The sequence below is a fragment of the Hipposideros armiger genome, unplaced genomic scaffold, assembly GCF_001890085.2.
Source record: "Hipposideros armiger isolate ML-2016 unplaced genomic scaffold, ASM189008v1 scaffold_364, whole genome shotgun sequence".
Lineage (NCBI taxonomy): Eukaryota > Metazoa > Chordata > Mammalia > Chiroptera > Hipposideridae > Hipposideros > Hipposideros armiger.
In genome coordinates this window covers 1,014,704-1,030,762 of record NW_017731714.1, presented here as the reverse complement: position 1 = coordinate 1,030,762, position 16,059 = coordinate 1,014,704, and the positions used below count along the sequence as shown (strand labels likewise).

The window sequence follows — 16,059 nt, the reverse complement described above, 5'->3', positions numbered from 1 at the left end:
CTACCCCCCAGCAACAGGTTAGGCTCCCGGAACCAGTTGGTTTTTCCAGGCTACTGTGACCCCTGCTTCCCGGTGCAGGGGATTTGGGAGCTTCTCCTTGTCTGGAAGGCAAGGCAGCTTAGGAACCAAATCTAGAAAGAATTGAAAAATGAATGCAAGGGAGAGATCCTAGGGAAAACAGAAACTCAATTCAAATGGGCTTAAGCGAGACACAAAATGAAACAACACCTGGCTTCACTTTCCCCTGCACTGGCTTCATTCTTGGGCAGGCTTTCTTCCTGGCTGCGGCAGCTCCGGGCTCGCCTCCTTCCATCCTCGCAAACCCTGGGGAGCAGGAGCTGCTTTCCCCTAAGAGCTGCAGCAGAAAGAAGTCTCCAAAGTGACGCCACTCACGGCTTTCAGAACATGTGCTACCAGGATTAGCATGAGTTATGTGCTCTTTTTGGAGCCAGGGACAGGGATCAGCATAGTCCAAAGCACTGAACCCCAAGTGTGGAGGAGGTGATGCCCCAAAAGAAAATCAAGAGTGCTGTTACCAGAGGATAGGGAGTGAGTGCTGGGCAGTGGGAAGAGCAGGCATTCACTACTCACTGGACAAATCCGACGACTCTGAATCCGAGTCCAGCCTCTTAGTATTCCATCCTGCCTTCCTTCCTCCCTGTGCTCCTCCTTACTAAGCTTTCCTCTGTGACGTATCTTAGGGACCTTCAAGGGCTGGTAAAGCAACCCAACTAAAGCTTGCTGTTGGTACAATAAACCTGATTAGGTGGTGTTGGTACAATAAACCTGATTAGGTGGTGCTTTCTTTTTTGGGGAGGAGGGGGGCAGTGTGTTTTTCCAGGACCCATCAGCTCCAAGTCAAGTAGTTGTTTCAATCTAGTTGTGAAAGGCGCAACTCAGTGGCCCATGCAGGGATCGAACCGGCAACCTTGGTATTACTAGCACTGCGCACTAACCAACTGAGCTAACCAGCTGCCCCTACGTGGTGCTTTCTTGATGTTCACATACGAGTTTCTTGCTTATGTCTACTTTCATTTTTAAGACACATAGACCAAAATACCTGGACTTGATGTACCCATAAAATATGCATCAGGAAGCATTGCTGAATTACCAGAAGCAATGGGGTAAAAAAGACTGACTTAATAACTTCTAAGTTGCAGAACATGACTCATCTCCAAAAAATGGTAGCTGAGGCCCTGTGAGAAATACCTGTATACCATCCCAATCCTCGCCTTACTTTAAAAAGCTTTTGTAAAATTTCTATTTCAATTCCACCCATGAATCATATTTCTTAGAGGGTCACTGTGGAGTTTGCATGCAAACCTGCAAGAATACTAGCAGTATGTAGGGATCTGCCTCCAAGGTGTTGAAATGGAGAATATGAAGGTTTAATGAGAAGGTTTTGTATTTTGGTAACATACGATTTTGGAATATTTGCACCCTGTAGCTTAAAGTTCACATTTTCTTTCCGATCATGTTGAGCTCCATTAGGTGCAATTTAATTAACTTTGGTAAACAAGTACGACGTGTTTTAATTTGTGATTAATGTGTTGTGGACTACTTAAAGAGTAACAGTCATTTTCTTACTCTTCAAATATTCATTTACACGAGTCTGTTAGCATGCCTTTGCTAGGTATTTAATATGCATATTAAAATCTGTTCTTATTTATTCACTTAAATGAAAGGAAAAGTCTGAAAAGCACAAATCCCGACTCTACCCAAGAACATGTCTTATCCTAACCGTTAGGAAAATCTTTAGTCATTCATTTTCTCATTGAAAGCCTTTGTTACTTTTAAATATGTTCTTCAAATGAATGATAACCATATGCAATAAGCATTCAAGAAAAAAGTTAACCTCTTTTTAATGAAAAAAACTTGTTTATGTCTTATATGTCTGAGTTTTAACTAGGAATAGTATTACATATGAGTGTGACAGACTTCCCCGCCAGTCTCCTCTACCTAAAAACATGTACTCACTACCCTTCATTAAGAAAATCTCCTTGTTTTCCTTAGCATATATTATACCATTGTCTGCCATAGCCATGCCTTCTAAAAGCAATGTTTAATTTTTTACGTAGAAAGTTAAAATGACTCGCCCTTTCTGCTTTATTTGACCACACGGGACTCTGGAGACTGTTCGTTCTGTCAGTTGATTGTGTCAAAAGATGGGAAGGCATTTTCCTTTGAAACTGGCTTTCCCCCCAATGGAAGGGCCAGGTGGGAATCCAGCCAGGAGACTGTTAACCAGAAGATGGCAATAAAGCTACTTTCTGTTTGATCAAAAACTTGACAGAGTTGTGGAATTCAGCTCAAAGGAATCATCTACTTTCTGGCAGTCTCTGTGTAGGAACTTACTGTTTTCCCTGTGCTTTACTGATCTGCAAAAATCATATGGCTCAGCTCCACACGGGGAGAGGGCTACAGGTGTGCCATTCATTCAGTGATGGATTCGTTCATCGAGCTAATGTTTTCTGGACTTCTAACTGAGCCAGAGAAACTGGAAAAAGCCCGGAAGTTCTGTCTTTATATAATGATGGATTACGATGAATTAACTGTAACCATGCAGACAGAGATTTAGTATGAGAAAGAGAGAAAAATGGAAGGAATGAGGGCTTTTGGATAAGTGTCTCCGGGTTACTTTTTAGGCAGGTTCAAATACCTCCCCATTTACTTGTTTACTTATTTGGCATGATGTTGTCTCATTGTGCCCAATATTGACCAGCAAAATACTAAAATTAATAAAATGCCCTTTAATCCATAACAGGGAATGGGGACATCTTATTAACTGGATATTTTGATTAACTAATAATTTAAAAGATACATAGTGAAAAATACCAATTTTCAAAGAATGTACATGGAAGTTTCATGAAAAACATGAAAACAGTACCAAACACTCTTTCTCCTTAGCAGTAAAATTTGAAGCATTGTAGTATTCGGGTCATCTTTAGAAATATACTGGGTTCACCACCCCTCACCATCCTTTCCACGAAACCCTTGAAACGCAATAAGTTTCAGAATTCAAGGATTTTCAGATTTATACTAAGTCAATCTGGCTCACATATTACATATTACCTGACAACCCTGGTGGGGTCTGGGATAGCACCTCATAATATATATATATATTAATATATATATATGTTAATATATATATATATATATTAACATACCTGTGGAAAAACATCTGAATATTCAAACTGAGTGGAATAAATAAAGACTCTAAACTGCTTCAATAGTTCAGGTCTAGTTTTGCTGGCAAATAAATTGGCACTAACCTCATACAACAGCTTTTGCTTTTCAAAGCTTTTGGGTTTCAAAATTGCCTAGAAGAGATTGTGGACCGCTTAGGTCACAGTGCTGTGTGTGAGTGTCTCATTGGTCTGGCAATCAGTGCAACATCGGCTTGTAGGGACAGAGCTGGAAAAGCAAAATTAAGCAAAAATGGCTTCTGCACTTCAAAGACAACAGCTGTCCCTAAGTACTTTAGTTATAAAATCATAAAACTTTTAGAAGTCAAAGGGACCTCTGGAATCATTCTGCAGTTAGGAAACTAACAAGGCCAAATAACTTGTTCGAGGGTGGTTAGCCACACAGAGCCATGCTGACATTGAATTATATGTAAAATTAATCTTCATTATTTAACAAGGCTGATGTTTTGCTATTAGTTTTCCCAGAATGTTCGTGTTTCTGAGTGACAGTGAACAGCGGCCTAGAAATATGGAGGATACAGAGGGGGCTCTAAAGACTGATTTACTGAGACGTGGAAAGCGATAGCGGGGTAAGAAGCAGCAGAGTTGCATGGCAGAAGAAACTTCATACCATAACATCCCCCAAAGGCCAGACAGCACGACTAATGGATCATGTCAGGGTGACAGTACCTGTCGGTTGTTCAGGCGCTCTTAATCAAAGGAGATGCAGTGTTTTTCTGTGAGCACAAAGTGGACTTCTACACGGCACCACTTGTGGCCAGCGCTTCACCCTGGGTTAGATTTATGTCTTTCAAAACATCCCCAAATATCAAAGTTAAAAAAGAGAATTCCATCCACTTCTCAATTATATTTCAATTAAATGAAAGAGAGAGACATAAAACAGCGGCATTAGTGTTGTTTGTTGATGATTAGAATTATTTGCAGGGAAAAAAATGTACGAAACAGAATACACAGGAGATCACATTTTTTAAAGGAGGGCACTACAACATTACGAAGAAGTTAAAATTATATTTAAGAAAACAAAGATGTATGAAATGCATTTTTTAAAGATCATCAATCCAATTTTTATAGCTTGATCTCTGTTAAAATGCAGATGGCCCTGAGAAAGCTGATTCTTACCCTGACCAGTCATTTTAGTTCAGTGAGAGCAAATTTCGGCTCTTTTCTCAAATGTAGGTTTTGATGGGACGATAGCTTGAGAATGTTGGGGTGCAGAGAGGTAAAAATAGATAGCTTTAGGCAGAGAAAGAAAGGTAAAACCTGAGAGAGTCTAAGCACTGAAATAAAATCTCTGGTTTCGGAATCTGGCCCACGTTAAAATAGCAACTTCCAGAATCACGCTCCATTGTCAGATCATAACATTTTTATGTTTTTGGTTAAGGATTTTGAAACCTTGTTCATTTGCTTAGGTTATCGATATGCAATCTGATGCTTCTTGTTTTCTTTTCAAAATAAAGAACCTTGGAGCAGATTGAACAGAGATAAAATATTTTCTCAAATTTGATCCTCACTTGGGATAAATGATCAGAGCAAATACTATTTATTTCATTCTTCATTTTTATGAAAGAAATAAACAAGTACAGTATATTTATGAGGAATTTCTGAATATAAAAGTTGACCCCTGGTTAAAAAACTGGAACTAGTTACATAATTTTCTTTTTGTTTTAGTTTTGCTAAAGAATTAACAAAAGATCCCTGTGGTTACAATGGTTGGTTCTTGGGAATTAAATTTAAGATTACAGTAAAATAGTTTAATATAAAGGTTGTAATAAATTATGCCAACTGCTTCCACATATGTGGATATTATATAGTTTGTGGGCCAGCGTAAAGTATACTTAAGACATATGATGTAGTAATAACTTTGATTGACAGTTGGCAAACTATAGACAGAATCTGGCCTGCTGCCTATTTTTACAAATAAAGTTTTATTGGAACACAGCAATGTCATTTGTTTATATATTATCTATAGCTACTTTGGAGCTATGACAGTGGAGTTGAGTAGTTGCCAGACAGACTATATGGCCCACAAAGCCTTAAATATTTACTATATGGCCTTTAAGAAACTTTGGCTGAACTCCGATTTTGATGGCCAATTAGTTATTCTCTATACACATAAGTTCTCTGTCTGAGAACTTACGTTGCTTTAAATCTCTGAAGACACTAGGCTATCATTTACACAATGATATTTTAACAAATTAAGGGTATCTTGAAAAGTTAATCTAATTCTCAAAATGCACATTTTAGTTCCATCGAAAAGAATCCTAATGTTTTTTACGGTTTATATTTCCTAGGGCTTTGAACTTTTTAGGGCATTACTACAAAAAAACTATTTTTGAGATTTCCATATATGCAACTAGTGAAAAGAAAGTGGTACAGGTACTTTTGATTGCATCCTGCAACATCCTACTGTAAATGACTTACGTAGGGTTTCCATCAGTCATTGGCACACCTGGGCTTTTATACGTATATCAGATCCCAATGTCCTGTCTTCACCCTCTGGGTACACTGCTGCTCTGTCCCATTAACAGTGCACCACTGTCTATATAGCTGCATCCTTCTGCACTATACAAAACAGGCCAAGAACGCTCTTTGCAAGTTACGTGCTTCACTGTGGCACCTTACAGCCATTGTCTCTCCATGTGGGCCATACGTGCCTGGAGGACAGGGATACTGGTGTCATCTTCCTGTATGCCAGCCTTTGGCACCATTTACTGTACAAAACTGATATTTTCATCTAAAGGTGTACTTTGAAAATTTTCCTTCTTTACCCACACTTGATAGTTGAAATATGTATTGTAGTAAAGGTGACCATTTAATTTGTCATCCGAACTGGGACACTTTTGAGAGTAAAAGGACAGTCTTTTAATTGTTTTACTAGAATATAGACCAGAGCTGTGTCCAGACAAACCAGGATATACAGTCAGCCAAAGTTTTATAAACGTTAAAGTTACAAAATGTCCTTAACTATACCATATCTGATCATCAGCAATTTAGCATAAAATACACATAAGAGTGACCTTGATGATGGCAACAAAACGACCAAAAACAAAAACATTTTAAAAATTGAGGGATCGTCAGTTAATTCGAACTTGGGATTTTTGTGCCTGATACAAACAACAAGAAACCCCCTTCTTCTGCTCTCCTACCGCCTTAGCACCTTCTCCTCCTTTCCAGCATCAGGAAAAGCAGGTGGCTGTCACAATAGACAACTGCCAAGAAAAGAAGAAGAAAAAAGCAGGAGGAAGAAGGGGGCTGATCCGGGGTCATGTCTGGCCTAGGAAGCAGCATCTTCCATAAGCCACCTTGTTTCCTTTTTAATCACTGTTTTTTAAAGAAAAAGTATAATTGAGCACCCACCGATCTTTCAGTAAGCTTCACTCACACAGTGAAATGCGAGCACATGTGAAATTAGGCAGCTCACTCTGCTAAGCCAGGACTTTTCAGTCCACCCGAAGTTTCCGGGAAAGTGCTGTTTGACCTTTGTATAAAAGACCACCTTTACTATGCGACTTATTTTTTGCTGCCCTCTTGGGTGGCCGAAAGAGGCAGCTTCCCCTGTCGAACACCATACAACCTTCTTCTTGCCAACTGCACATTACACTGGGATGTGGCTTGTTGGAGGAGCAGTTTCTCAATACTATAAACAACGGCTTTCTTGGAACAGCTTGTTGCTTAAGCATAAAGAGAGGTTACTCTTGGCTTAGCCTTGAGTAGCATATGAATTGGTTAAGGAAGTAAGTGTGGCTGACCCACCAAATTACAGTGGCCATAATATAATTAAGTTCAGTATCCTCCCTGGAGGCTCTCAGAAGTATTATTATGACACCAAACTTAAAGAAAAAGGAATTTTTTAAGAGCCAGGAAATTAGTGAGAAGCAGTCTTTGGGGAAATGTTGCAAAGTTAAAAAAAAAAAAGTCAGTAGAAACAGCAGAGAAGTTATTCAAGGAAAAAAGGATGGTAAGAATACAATATTTTGTTTTCTGTGATCCTGAGTACGTTAAGTTATGATCTATCAAAAGAGCAGAGTGTCTATGGATGGAAGATACTATTGGAGTTAGGATGGGGAAGAAACAGGGGATGAAAGATGTGTTTACAATATTGAAAACAAAGGAAAAATAGGAAATGTTCCTAAAAGGAATTATTGGGAAGACATTTGCTCTCTGCTTATCCAAGGTAAATTGTACTTAAAAATAAAGTTCCTAATAACAACTTTGACTATTAAGTTAATAGACTTAGTATAGACTATTAAAGGGTTATAAAAGACATAAATGACTCCAAGTAGAAAGAAGACGACAAGGGAATGACAAAGTAGCGCGAGGTCCTGGCTCACCATAAGGCCACAGCGTTCTCAGCAAAGCAGCGTGTGTATTGTCAGATCTTCCCAGGGAGACTTGAGACTGGCCCTACCAATCACAGGGACAAAGAGTTTCTCCGAATATGTATGAAAGCATAAACACTAAAAAGAAAGATGCTTAGCCTGAATTTCCTATCAAATCATTGCTTTTCAAGGCATTGCTCTTTATCTCTTAGGCTCCATGACAGATAGGCTTAAAATAAACCATCAAGGTTTATTTTATGATCAAGGCCAAAGGTGATTTATTCTTTGGTAAAAATCACAGCTTTGTCACTCTATGTACCTGTTATATTCAGCCAGCCCTTGTATCATTCATTGGTATAGCTGAATAACTAAGTAATCCTACTTATGTCTGTCTGTGTAAGCATCAGCCATCTATGCAATAATTCCTTTGATATCGTAATAATATTCTCTTCATGTGTCCTGCCCAAGAAGGCTACATTGCAATAAACATTGCTGTCATAGAAGTAGGGTGCTTTGGGACGGAGGGGGAGAACTGCCACTCAATGTGAAGTGCGACCCCAAAATGGTGCTGGTCAAACAAATCGGGACTGAATGTAGTATCTGGTATAAAATTCAGTGCTGCAATCCTGCTTAATTTCTACCAACTTCACAGAGGATATTTCTGTTTCCTACAAGTAGGAGACGGAAGTTTTTATTAGGATGCTCAAGAATCAGTGGGCCTTGCCTGGGGAAGGTGAAGCCAGGACCTTTCAATTCTTTGGTTCTACGTGGAATTGCCCTAGATTAAGCCGATGCTTTGATGTCTTCCTTCCTCCCACCACAAAGCCATAAAAGTCATCTGATCTAGTGAGTGCTTTAGGTGTCCCAGGTGCCTAATAACTTTTGGAATCTTTTTGCTATTGGCCTATAGGCCATTTCGACATTATCAAAGCTAAATTTGACACCTCACACTCTATTTGCATACACCCTTTAACTTGATAGGGAAGGCAGTGTTACGTTTGTGAAGTTCCTCTACATTTCAGAGACTTTACAAGACACACCCCATTTAACCCTTGTGATAGTCCTATAACCTGGGTATTATTATTCCTGTTTTATAGATTAGGAAAGTCATGTTTAGAAAAGTTAAGTAATCTTCCTATATCTAATTAATAAACTGGCAGAACTAGAATTCAAACTCATGTCTGCCTGACTCTAGTAACCATGCAAAATCCATCCAATAACCATCCAAAATCCAACCTGTGAACATCTGAAGAAATTTTGCTCTAGAATCAGCACTGATTTCCAACTCCGCTGTCTTCTATGAAGATTACATAATAAACTAATACAAAGTTAAACTCAGATTATGTTCCTGCTCTGGTCAGCCTCTGTTTGCAAGTTTGGGTCAACCTTGGAACAGCTTGTTAAAGCAGAAAAAGAAGCTACGCTTGGTTTGGCCTTGCGCAATATGAATTTTAAAGGACGTTAAGTGTGGCTTGCTAGAAAGGCCCCATTTGATACTGGCTGACAGTGTCCTTCTATAGAATTAAGTGGAAATTTTTTTTGAAGTTCCAGGCAGCCAACAGGTGAAAATACATTACATATGCAAGTCTTGGGGGAAAGGCTCACCTGTGGTGAGATAAGCCCTTCCCACCCTGGATGAGTGGGAAGTTTGATTTTTCTGCGGAAATAAACTCGGAGTTTAAATATTAGAACTTATGGAGAAGGGTTATGCCCTTCTAATGTATTTGAAGAAACCTGAGGCTCTTTGGTTCTTTTGTTTTCCGGAGTCCATTCCCATACTCCAAAAGACACATGCCATAGGGAGTGTGTTAAATGTCAAAGAAACTGTAAATTGGTAGACATTAATGAACTCTGTCAGATGAAACAGTTGCAGAATGGGAAAATGAGGAAATGCATCATTTAAGAAGTTATACGCAAGAAAGGAAGGGTTGAGAATTCATTCTCATTACACAGAATTCAATTCTCCTGTGTCTCCCACCTACGTAAGCTGCAATTATTTATAAATTGGATGTGGCTACAGGTCATAGATGTTTTATGAGTTTAAAGTGGGAGCACCAAAAACTAGAACTATAAATGTCATTGGAGCACTCATTTCTCTAACAAGTTTGGTGTATAATGTCATCTAGGGCCCATCCCATACCAGTAGGGAAATGTCAGTCAGGAGCTGCTTTTAGATACTGAAACCATTTCAGTGACAGATAAATGCCTTCCAAAGAGTTTGGGTTGCAAAAATGAAAAAAAAAAAGAATCTTTATATAAGTTGCTGGATTAGGTCATAGAATTGTCTCAGTCCATAGTGTTTAAGCTACACCTGCACACATGCAATTTACAAAGATAGTTTGACTTCAGAGGGATTTTATTAATATCTTTTACTTCACCCAGAAGATGTTCTTTATAATAAACAGGAAGCCTCACTAAACATGACCCAAAGTTTAAGCAATGGAAAGGCACATAGATGATGTCGTATATTATAAATATTTTTTGTACTTGCTAGTTTATTTCTAAGGAAATTATGAGAATGACATCATAATGATGACCGACTTTTATTAGTGTTTTTGCTCTGAAGCTCTAAGCAAACAGTTATGAAGAAAAACAAATTATCTAGTGTTATCCCTTTATACATTACCTGATGTTTTCTAGTGACATTAATCCTAGGAAGTAATTCTAGGACTATTGTATTCTCATTAGTTTTCTTTTACACGTTTATCATAAAAAAAACATGGTAGTAAAGCATAGAATTTCTGAAAACTCATACTGGGAAATAATTACCTCTTATTTTTGCCTGAACTACTGCTTGGTTTAGTCTACAACTCAAAAAACAATTTTAGACTAGTATTTTATAGACCATCACTTCTTGCTATCAGAGGAAGGGTTTTCACAACTGTTTATTGTATATTAGCAATATGTTCCTTTGTTCTACTAATACCAAGGAAAGTCATTAGCATTCTATTTTTACTGAAGCTTTACTCTAGTGCCGTTTCTAAATTAATCCTTTTAAATGATTTCCTTGATAAAATTTAGCCTTAGAAGAGTGTGGGGTGAAGATATACATAATACATGAGATGGAGCTACAAGCCTGATATTTATAGTCTTTTATTCATACACTGAACAAATATTTGAGTGCCTATGAGGTGTCAGCCATTGGGCTAAGTGTTGGAATATAGTCAAAGAATACTAAGACTTGATTTCCATAGAAGAATTTCTTCTTTATGGGGTAGGAAAACTGGTGGGGACAATCAACAGAAAAATGAATGATAGTGGTGTGGTGTCCTAGCAATTCGTAGAAAGTGTTAGGAAGAAAAGAGAGAAGCGTGCTGAACTCCAGTCAGAGAAGACTGCACAAGAGCCGGAGCTGGGTCTTAAAAGATCAGTAAGTTCTTCCCGAGCAATGAGATGGGGGATCCGGAGGGACTAACTGAGCGCAAAGGCGTTACTAGGATGTGGACGCCTCGGGAGGAGAGAAGCCGACTGCGGTGGGAACAACAAGGACATGAGGCAGAATGGCAGAAGTTAAACCTGGAAAACAAGGTTAGGATCATCTTGTGAAGGGTCTTGTGTTCCCTGTTAAATCATTTGGAATTTTTTGTTTGTTTGTTTGTTTGTTTGGTTGTTTGTTTAGATGAGCCATCCTGCCACCTGTTGGCAGCTCAGCGGCAGCTCAGCTTGGGCCGGGAATCGAACCGCTGTTGCTCAGAGCTCGCACTCTTGAGGGAGCTCTTAACCAACTGAGCCACACGGCCAGCCCTTGGACTTATTTTTTAGGTGATGAAAGTCAAAGTTTTGTTATTGTTTTAAGGTGACAAGGTAGAATAATCAGATTTTCTTTTTTACAAATCTGTGTTGAAGAAAGTGGGCTCTTCTTATCGTCAGACACAGCCAAAAGACACAAAAAACTCTTATAGCCAAAGAAGAAAAACGAGCTGTCCTTTGTATTGTCCATGATTTTCTTACCTCCATGTAGATTTATGTCAGGAAATTACTTGATTCAAAGAAAACTTAGCTTTATCTGTGTTCTAACCAGTTCAACAATGGATGCTAAGGTCACTCCAGAATTAAAGAGGGCAGTTCTGTCTCAGGCCCTTTCCTGGAATGATGTCTGGCTCTTTAAAAAATAATATTTCACTGTATATCTTTCTACAAAAAAATTTTACACATATCTGTGATCGTCTATTGCTTATCACACATTGGGGAGATTGCCAATTTTCCAATTAAAAACAGTAACTTTTAAAATCATTTTTACAATAATAAAATAGGGGCTATCAGATACCTGGATTTCTAATATCCAGGATTTGGCTTTACATTTTGGTTATATGTGTAAGAAAAAAAGTCCTTAAAAAGTTTTATATCATGCATATTAATTTTGATAGGTAATTTTACATTTCCTGATTCCCTAGTTCCTGCTATCCAAGCTTAATAGGTATAACATAAAAGCCAATATATATTGCATCTGGAAATATTTAAGAAAGAGTAGATCAAGGCAGTTGGTTGATATTGCTGATATTTGTGTTCATAATTAGGCAATGAATTGTTGCTTCTAGAATTTTGATTTGTTAACTGAATGATGATGATTCTTGAAATATCTCTGAAGTTTTGGCTAAAGCGTTTGTGTTTATATTTTCTTTTTTTATGTTCACACAGTATGTATAAATACAAGCATAAGTATCTTTGTTTATTTTCATAATTAAATAAGTATCTGTAAATTTAGATTTCATATATAAAAAGGCCTTTTTCAATTGGTCCCTTATATTTCAAATATTCAGATAGACAATGAAACAAGCTGCTTTACTGCAAATGTCACACACAAGACCAAGTGCCATCAGCGATGCCCCTTCTAAGACCCTCCCCACTGAAGTCACTTTGTCACACATGCCTTGAGGAAAACGAGCAAACACTTTATCCAACTATGGTTTTCCACTTGATACCATCAAAATGGGGAAACAAAACAAAACAAAGAAAACAGTTTTCCTTATCAAAATAAAAAAAAAATGTAAGTGCTTAGGAGGAATAATTGAATTCTCACTTCTTTTAGAGCTGACCTTATACATTTCAAGGGTGACATCTGGGTTTTGGGGTTATAGATCTGATAGAATAATCAACACATGAATAAATGATTATTCATCCCTCCATATAATCTTAAAGTCTCCATTCTTCGTTATATTTAAGGGTAGCACTTGTACTGTCCACTGACATATACATGAACTACAAGCCCACCCCTCTGCCCTCCATCATGAGGAAGGAAGGTGCTGACTAGTGAGCAGCCAATCTGTGCCAGCTGAATGCTAGTAACTGAAAATGTTTATTCTGTGCATTTTTCATTAAAAAAGAAACCTTATGAAGTAGAAGTTATAATTCATTTACAGTAGAATAAAACTGACGTTCAAGGGTGCTTCTATTGCTTCCCCAAAGTCAAACAGCTTAAGTCCCAAAGCAAGGATTCAAAGCCAGCTCTGGTGTTATGGAACCCACATTTGTTCCACTCTATTAACATGCGCCGCCGGATTCCTAAAGCTCTCCACAGAGAGCAAGTGTATGTACTTCTGTCCTCTTCCCTGACGTTTCTCTTTCCTCAAAGGATCACACTTAATAAAGGGCTCTCTGGGAGATGCTATTCTTTCTTTCCTTGCAATTTTCTTCCCTCTTTCTCTCTGCCCCTTGAAGCCTCAGCTTGAGTGTGTGTATCTTCAGAGAGGCCTTCCCTGACCCCTGGTCTAAATGAGATTCCGTCTGATAGGCTTTCCCATAATACCCTGTTCTTTTTTTTTAATGGCCTTTTCACACAATTTAATTATGTATTTATTTGTAGGCTTAGTTGTTTAAATTCTTTTTCCCCAACTAGAATACAATAGCCCGGCCATGACGTACAATAATAATGGCTAATTTCTGTTGAGCACCATTCTGCACTCTGTCCATTAACTACTTCACAACAACCTAGGAGATAAGAAATGTCCTCCATTTTAAAGATGATAAAACTGAGATGCGGAGAGGCTAAGTCACTTTCCTATGTCAAAAAGCTAACAAGTGGAGGAGCCGAGTTGCAATCGTAGGAAATCAAAACCCCCGAGCCCACATTCTTGAATGCAAATAAATAGGCACTTGATGCACAATGACACGGAAGCAAGTGGCTTACCATATTTCACCCCGATGACTGAGTGGAGTGCTGGAATCTGAGAGCGAGAGCTGTGCAGTGAGCGAGGATGGTAATGATGTCATAATGTTGATGACAGTGGGTAAAGTCAGGAAAGTGGAACCTTTAGAAACACTTCAGTTGCCATAGGATTTAGAACCAGGGATTGGTCTCCGCATGGTGATTCTGAAAAGTAAAATAGGAAGCATTAATGTGCCACCGATTTTGTCCAAATTGCTGTACACGTTAAATTATGAACCGATTAGAAAACAGATCTGTCTTTCACTGTTTGGCTCTTCCCTGAGTTAACTAAGGATACAATCGCATGCAATTTGAATATCAGAAATTCTCCAAATTCTGCCTTTTGGTCCAAAATTATATTATTTCTAGTTATTTACAGTAAAATTTCCATTATATTAAGAATTATAGGGAACACAGCTTCCTTTGCATTGAAAATACCTACCGGTAAAATTTCCTGGAAAAGGTGAACAACCAGACACTGTCTTCCTTCCAATAAATCTTCATATATTTAAGGCGAGTTATGTGTACTCAGATATTTTTTTTAAACTTAAGAAATCCAAGCCCTCCCTTTAGTCTTTCTTCATTAACCCTACTCTGATTATATAACTACTTTCCTATCTTTAATATGGACTTCAGATGTTTCAGATGTCTATAATATATATTGGGTTGTCGGAAAAGTCATGACTTATTTTTTCTGTGTTTTTCATTGCAAAAACGCGTCATGACTTTTCCGACAACCCAATAGTTCCCACACTTATCTCACCTTAATGGAATAGTATCATACACGGAACTGCAAAACTTCTTATTTTAAATTTTACATAATTTAATATTAAAGATGTATTTTTCATAAGTATAGATTAATTGCTTTTATTCAGAATTAGTATAAATATGTAATATACCAAACATCAAAAAGAGTTGCTTAATTTGGATATCTGAGGCATAGCAAATGCTTGTTTTCTAAATGTTGATTTGTAACTGTTATTTTGAAATAAGAATGATTTTTTAATGTGAAAATGGATCTTTAGATTGATTGTGTTTTCAGTCTTAGTGTTGCTGCGTTGCTAGAATTCAGTTGATCATTTTGTAAAATAGTGATTAATGGAAATATCAAAGATTCAAAGAATTTGATTTTGCTATTTTGGTAAATTGCAAGTTTAATTGACACATAAATCATGTAAATACAAACTCTACTCAGAAAATAATTTCAAAAGTACCACAATTTTTATATGACCTTGAAGTTCCAGCAATGTATTGCATAACTTCTCAAGAGAAGTCAAATAGAGGAAACCTCATATTTTCTTAAATTTATTAGTGCTTCTTGGTGGTCTAAACTGTTGGGGTTTTTTTTTTGGTTTTTTTTTCAAGGTTTCTTTTCAAAGCAATAATCTTAATTGTTTAATGTTTGTTCTCATATAAGTCAATTTGAGTTCTTTAGAGTAACAATAGGAAATATATAATAAAGAGCAATGAAACATGACTAGGAAACTCAAGTATACTAGTGTTATATTTCTGTATAATGATGTGAAGATAATGCTTTTAGCTGCATGACCACCATATTAGCCACACATCATAAAAAACAAACTTTATGAAAGCAAGAGGTCAAATTCATTAAAAACAATTTTGTTCCCTTTGTTATAGTTAAGCATTTATCTTTAATATTGTAATCTTCCTTTCATTGGAAGGACCATGAATCTTCCATTTTCTGACAGGAGGAAAAAATATTTTTCGAACTACAAAGGTATAAATCAGATGAAACTCTCAGGGAAACAGGCTTTATATTTTTGGGTTTAATGTTTAAAACAAAATGGTCAGACTTTATGCCTCAGATATTTTAGCTTTCAAGATGGTAAATGAATCATGAGTCCATTTTATTTCATTAGCTTTTAATATAAAAATTGAATATTCCTAATAATTCCATTAAAATTTTACTTTCATTCTTATAAAAGTTAATTGTCCTTACATTCATAAGACTTTTATTAATAAACTATGAAAAATCATTTTTCTTTATTATAGACCAAGTCATTCTAAGAAAGCTATTTCCAAGCTGCAAGACAATAGGACACCTTCTTCTTCTTACCCATCAAGTAAAATAAATTTGAGGGATTTGAAGAAGTTAATGATGCATTTTTAAGTTGTCCTCCTTGTTCCAAAGGAATCACTTGATTTTCTAACAAGGTTTGCCTCATATTTGTCAATTCAATAATTTAAAATATATATATGTAATTTAAGAAGGATCCTAAGAAGGAAATCCTTAAGAGAGTGAGAAAAGGAAAAATTGAAGCTCCCCAAACATAAACAAATATTTCTTCTGTTCTATAGCATCATCTAATCTTTGGGAATATATATATATATATATATATATATATATATATATATATATATATATATA

The 16,059-nt window shown here is 37.1% G+C and overlaps 1 protein-coding gene and 1 long non-coding RNA gene across 5 annotated transcripts in view; one reads left to right on the top strand and one right to left on the bottom strand.

The window, feature by feature from the left end:
* The window catches only part of HHIP (hedgehog interacting protein), a 92,300-nt gene that overhangs the window by 29,240 nt on the left and 47,001 nt on the right, over positions 1-16,059 (top strand). The gene's annotated exons all lie outside the window — the stretch shown is intronic.
* The window catches only part of LOC109393120 (uncharacterized), a 69,347-nt gene that overhangs the window by 8,251 nt on the left and 45,037 nt on the right, over positions 1-16,059 (bottom strand). For both annotated transcript variants that reach the window (XR_002126185.1, XR_002126184.1), the window contains exon 3: positions 13,653-13,835. This is a non-coding gene — a long non-coding RNA (uncharacterized LOC109393120). The remainder of the gene's footprint in view (positions 1-13,652; positions 13,836-16,059) is intronic.